At 45.6% G+C, this 6,000-nt stretch overlaps 1 protein-coding gene across 2 annotated transcripts in view; it reads right to left on the bottom strand.

Moving 5' to 3' along the window:
- Positions 1 to 1,101, bottom strand: part of PLCH1 (phospholipase C eta 1) — a 216,306-nt gene extending 215,205 nt beyond the window's left edge. Inside the window, exon 1 of one of the 2 annotated variants that reach the window (XM_059391691.1) lies at positions 848 to 1,101. The gene's annotated coding sequence lies outside the window, so the exon portion shown is untranslated. The other variant, XM_059391692.1, reaches the window with a different exon arrangement.
- Between the last annotated feature and the right edge of the window lie 4,899 nt (positions 1,102 to 6,000).

Below are 6,000 nucleotides of genomic sequence, written 5' to 3'. Positions count from 1 at the left end.
ATGGGGGAGTCTTCTACTTCCATTTAGTTGGTTATTGTTTTAATGCTGAACTGCTAACGTAAAAATGAGATCATAAACTCATCCCGAGTTACAAACAACAAAGAAAAGGAGGAGAGAGGGGGCCCGCCGCGACGCTCAACAGGGGACTGGGCTTAAGGGCGAGCCGGGTGGCATCTCCGACTCGCGGCGCCGTCGCCATGGGAACCCCGCGCAGGCGCAGAGAGCGACGCCGCGAGGCCGGGACTTGCCCCCACCGCCCCTCTCGGCGTCGCTCCGGTGCTCCCGTTTATTCCAGGAAAGGGTAATGGAGTAAATCCTCCTGGCGCTGAGCGTACCCGGTCTTCTGAACCGAGAGGGTCCTGAGTGGGGTCAGTGAGTGCAGGCAGAGCCGTGAGACTCCCCAAGTGTAATGGACACCGCACTCCCCTTGCTGGGAAACGCGGACCTGCTCTCTCGGAGCCGTCGGGAGGTGAGAGCCGGGTTCCTGGGAGCGCGCGTGTGGGTGAAGCATCCTACAGCAAAGCTTCACCCTCCAACGGGCAAACCTCACTCATCAACACGGGTGACTCGAGAATTTAAATTCTGGCGCGGGCACGCGCATACCCACATCTTCTGAATTAAGAGCCTCCCACCACCACCACCCCACACGCACACACACGACCCGCGGTGGACCACTTCTCCGCGCAGGGGATTTGGAGGATCCCCACGCACAACAATACTCACACGGTGGAGAGCGTGTCCCGGCCGGGACTGGAGAGAGGACCTCGGGCCACCTGCTCTCTGGCACACCTGGTCTGGTCCACCAGCCCTCTTTCTCGTTCCGCCCGGTCCCCCTCAAAGCACTGACCTGCTCAACTTTGAGTGTTCAGCAGTTGACGGATTCCTGGGAGTCCTTGGCACAGGAGCAACCTCCGAAGTGCTGGGGTAATGAGTTGCGAGCCCTTGTGACTCCCAAGTCGAAAACCCTGTCGAGGGACGGAAAAGCCCCCTAGAAGCGCACTTCTCGCCACAGCCAGCAGAAGCCCCCGAGACGCGCAGGCTAGAGCGGGGCGCCGCCGCCACAACCTGCTTTCTCATTCAAATTCTGACGCTCACACTGGAGCCCCCTCCCTCCCAGCCCCGCAGCTCCGGAGGAAATCAGGAACTGGAGCAGGAGAGAGTGGACTGGAGCTCCCACCGCCTCCAAGGGCCCCAGCTCGCCAGGGGTAGGGGGCTGAAGGCTGGACCTGGACCCCTGGGCCCACGCGCCCTTGCGAGGCTCTCTGGCAAGCAAAAGCCAGAAGTTCTAAGAATAAAGTCTTCCTTTCTCCCGCGTAGCTTTCAAAGATTCCCAAACCCAGGGACACCTCCTCGATACTCAGTTTTAGGCAGTGCTCTCAAGAGCTTCAGTGTTTGTAGGATAAAGGAGTTTGGAGAAACAAAGTTGGAAGTGAGAGAGCAGAGAATGGGAACCGTTTGCAGCTTGCACTAAAGTTTAAAAAAAAAAAAAAAAAACCCTTAATGAAAATCGCGAACCGTCCATCTTAGGGTCACCTTACCATTCTAAGAAACTAGCACTTACTATGCCTTATAACCAAGGAGATCTGCCTTAAGTAAATTGCAGCTTAGACTGAGAAAGAGGGGAGTGTAGGTAACACTCTTATTCCCCGCCCCCCCCGCCACCGTCTCTTCTTCCAGATGCTTCTCCTACATGATAACGGGTCAATTATTCAAACAAATTAATTTAACGGCTGGCAGACTCCAGCACCGAACCTGCTGTAAGAGCACAGCCACGGGGGAGGAAAGCCTGCACACAGTAGGCACTCAAATAGCGAGGAAACGAGGAAATCTACTGCGCGCACAGACAGGGTGACTGACCAGGTTGGTGCGGCTGCTGGAAGGCTGACAACCGCTGGCCTCGGCAGCCACCCTGTGATCCAGTCTCAAGATTCCAGGATTTGCATTTATCAGCCTTCATTCAACCTGCCCTATTGTTAGTTCAAAGCCTGGCTGGGAGGGACTTCGAGACTCTGCTCCTCACTCACCTTCAATTTAAAATTCTCCACCAATAAGAAGGTCCTAAAAAAGCTGGCAGCATAGGGTTGGCAGGGATTTTCTGGGCTTAGTGACAACATAAACGAAAGTCATTTTCTTTTTCATGCGTGAATTTGCTCAGGAAGTTACAAATGAGTGCTCGAGCAGGGAGAGCGGGGCCGGGGCTGCCCGTCTGCTTTGATGGACAGTTAGTGTGGGGGGTGGTAGAACCGTGACCTCTCAGCGCAAGATCTAGGGTTTCACCTTTTCATCCCACTTAGCCGATACCATAGAAACAACCCATTTGTATTATTCAGTTCAACAGAGGCAATTACAATGTCACAGCAAAGCACCATGGGCAAGAAGAAACTTTATCCTGAAAGCAACCCTGGACTCTCAAAAAAAAAAACAAAACAAAAAAAAAACAAAACAAAAACACCAAAATAGTCATTTGAATTTCTTCATGTCAGCGTACCAGGAAAAATTCAGTTTGGGAAAATATATATATAAGGTCTTTCAGCTCCAAAAAAAGAAAGCTCCCTGATTTTTTTTTAACATGCCGGGACAAAAATTCCCAGCGTATAAGAAATTAAACAGGTAACTACTCTTCTACCCTCAAACTGCTTCTTGCTTTGCATCCAAACATATGTTTTTTAGAGCTTTGTTTTACTGGTGAATAGGAAGGCCAAAAAGAGAGAATAAGAGAGAGAGACACACACACCCATCAAGACAACCCCTCAACCAAAGAAGTTACCCACTCTAAACCTCCTGGGTTTGTCTTTCTTTTATACCTGAAAAACCACAGATGCATGGGTTAAAATAAGCTCAGACACAAAGTCCACAATAAGAGCACTTGGTTTGTAATGCAGTCTTTATTTTGAAAGTTTTAATCAATTTCCATAACTGTATGAACTTCAAAACTTTTCCACTATGCAATATTTCGAACCTACTGAAATCAAAGCAAATGCCCATATAATATGTCTGCTTCCTACCCCTTCTTTTTTAAGTAAAGCATTACAGATAACAGATAAAACCCCATCTCCTGGCCTTTCTCCCTCCCTTTGCGCGAATCATACTTAATCATGTGCTTAAGTGTTTAGGGCATATGGAGAGATCCATAAATCTTTTAAGGTACCTTTTCCCTCTGAGCTTTTTTTTTTTTTTTTTAATTCCATATATCATAGAAAAATCACCAACTAAAACCAGGAAAATATTGTTACATTGCTCAGTGTTTAGAAGCCAGACAGAACTATTTCTCCCCACTGCCGCTGGTGACAAACACAGGGAATGGTAACAAAGGGATTAGACAGTGGGCAGTAAACAGCCTCTCTAGGTTACACAAACCTTTCCATGGTTACCGAATAGTCAATAGAAAAAAACAAAACAAATAATACCCCCTTCCTTCACAGCCTACAAGGGAATCAGAAAAAAATGGGATCTAAATTCACACTTCTTTGGGCAGGTAGAACAAAGGTCCTATATAGTTGTACCTTTTTTGCATGGTCTATTGGTAACCTAAACTACAATCTTGCTTTAAGAAGTAACCCCTTTTCCCAGCATAAGGGACTCCTGCTGTTATGCTAGCTCAATTCAAGGTTGAAATCAGCCCTGCTGAAAAGTCTGGGGTTGAATCTTCCTTGCTTCTCTGTACACGGGGACCTCTCTGTGCAGCAAGTTACGGAAAGGCCTTCACAGCAGTCCTTTGACTTAACCTCCTCTGTGTAGCAAAAGGGCTATGAAAGCACCGATTTTTCTTAAATGCCATTTACTGGTGAAAGACATCCTTCCCCACCCCCACTCTCCTCGGGCTTCCAGAGCGATGACTCTCATTAATTACACTGGCACAGCACTGCCTGGACTCCCTTCTAAGTAGCTGCCAGATTTCCACATATCACCTCTGCCTTGATACAGAATGTGCACTGACACCGGGATCACAGAAAATCCTGTAAAAGGTGCCTGATAGCTGGGAAGATGATTGATGTGCTTTGAGGTGGGCCTGCCACGCTGCACATCAGAAAGGGTTTCTTAGAAAACTGCACTAGGAATCGGGTTGAAAGTCAGTTTTTCTAGCTATGCAAAAATATTGCTTTCAGTTGCGAAAACAGCCATATTTAAGATATTTGAATTTAATCAGCAATAATCTTCAAGTTATATTCAGAATGCAAGAAAGTGAAGGAGATGAATATTATCTCTATTTTAATCAAGACACCAAAAAGTCACAGAAATAACCAAAGAGCTTAGCAATTATCAAGGATGAACTAGAAGTCTCCCAACACAGCTTTCTTGAGTACTTGCCATGTACCAGACACTATGCTAGATGGTAATTCTTAGCTAGAATTCAGATAATACTCCTGAAGTACAGAGCAGTAGCTCTCCTCATGACCTTACTTTTAGATATAAATAACAAAACCCCAACTCACACTAACTGGAGGAAAGGAGCCAGTACTGACTCCCACCTTACAATGGAGGAAAGGATAGAGGCTTCAGGAATGACAGGATCCAGGAATTTAGAATCATCATTTCTTTTCCATATTCATTCTCTTTTGATCCTACTCTTCCTCTCCCTGCTGTCTTCAATGTTTAAACCTTATTCTTTCCTATTACATATGAGCTTCTATAGGCTGGTGGGTGGAGAAAGCATTACCAGGGACAGCTCCATGACCTCAGGCTAGCAATCCCAGGGAAAAAAGAGGCTTTTATTTTATTTTATTTTATTTTATTTTATTTTATTTTATTTTATTTTTATTTTACCATCTGTAAATAAGATTGTAGGAAAGGATCCCAACTGACCTGTTTCAGGTCGTGTGTCCGTCCATAGGTCAGTTAATGTGGTCAACAACAAGTAGAGTATATGTGTATCCAGTCTCTGATCATACACCCAGTCCTATAGACAAGAGGTGGGGTAATTTGAGTAGTAGCCCCACCAGAACTATAAGGAGTCAGGAAGGATTTGGTCTCCATAGGAAGGAAGCTGCTCTTCCCAAATGAGGGTAGGAAGTGATTCTGGTGGATAAAAAGAGCAAAGGTGGGGCGCCTGGATGGCTCAGTGGGTTGAGCCGCTGCCTTCAGCTCGGGTCATGATCTCAGAGTCCTGGGATCGAGTCCCGCATCGGGCTCTCTGCTCAGCGGGGAACCTGTTTCCCTCTCTCTCTCTCTCTCTGCCTGCCTCTCCATCTACTTGTGATTTCTCTCTGTCAAATAAATAAATAAAATCTTTAAAAAAAAAAAAAAGAGCAAAGGTCCCCAACTGTGCCATCTCTTGAACCTGCCACCAAAGAAAGCCATTAACATCTTTGTATAGATTCCTATGTGTACGACAGAGGTTTCAAAAAAAAAAAAAAAAGTAAAGAAACTTCCAGCGTTCATTAGAAAGAACAGGGGAGGGATGTCACAGTATAAATGCCACCAATCTTTCCCTCCCCAGCTACAGAAAAATTCATCCCCATATGTAAGCAACTGTCATGCTAAGCTGGAAACAGAGAAAAAAAACATAAAAGCAGACCAGCTGATCTTGGGAAGAGTTGCTTCCTATTTGTGTTTCTCACTTTTTATCACAGAAATTTTCATAGGTAAACAAAAGTAAAATAGTATAATGAAGCCCTACGTATTGGTCACCCAGTTTCAAAAATTATTATTTTGATAATCTTTCATTATTCAGGAATGTGAGGAATTCACAGAAATTGTTTTTTTTTTAAGATTTTATTTATTTGTCAGAGAAAGCAGAAGCAGGAGGGTCAGTAGGCAGAGGGAGAAGCAGGCTTCCTGCTAAGAAAGGAGCTGGATACAGGACTTGATCTCAGGACCCTAGGATCATGACCAAGTCAAAGGCAGATGCTTAATCAATTGAGCCATCCAGGTGCCCCTGAAGTACTTGATTTCATAAATTAACACTTTTTCACAGTGCTGGGCTCTTAGTTAATGGAAGGAATGCATACCTACAAAACAACTAAATTAAATAAGACTACTACAGGGGAAGATCTTAGTAAA

The sequence above is a fragment of the Mustela nigripes genome, chromosome 2, assembly GCF_022355385.1.
Source record: "Mustela nigripes isolate SB6536 chromosome 2, MUSNIG.SB6536, whole genome shotgun sequence".
Taxonomy (NCBI): domain Eukaryota; kingdom Metazoa; phylum Chordata; class Mammalia; order Carnivora; family Mustelidae; genus Mustela; species Mustela nigripes.
The sequence above is the reverse complement of the archived record's forward strand: the minus strand, read 5'-3'. Positions and strand labels throughout refer to the sequence as shown.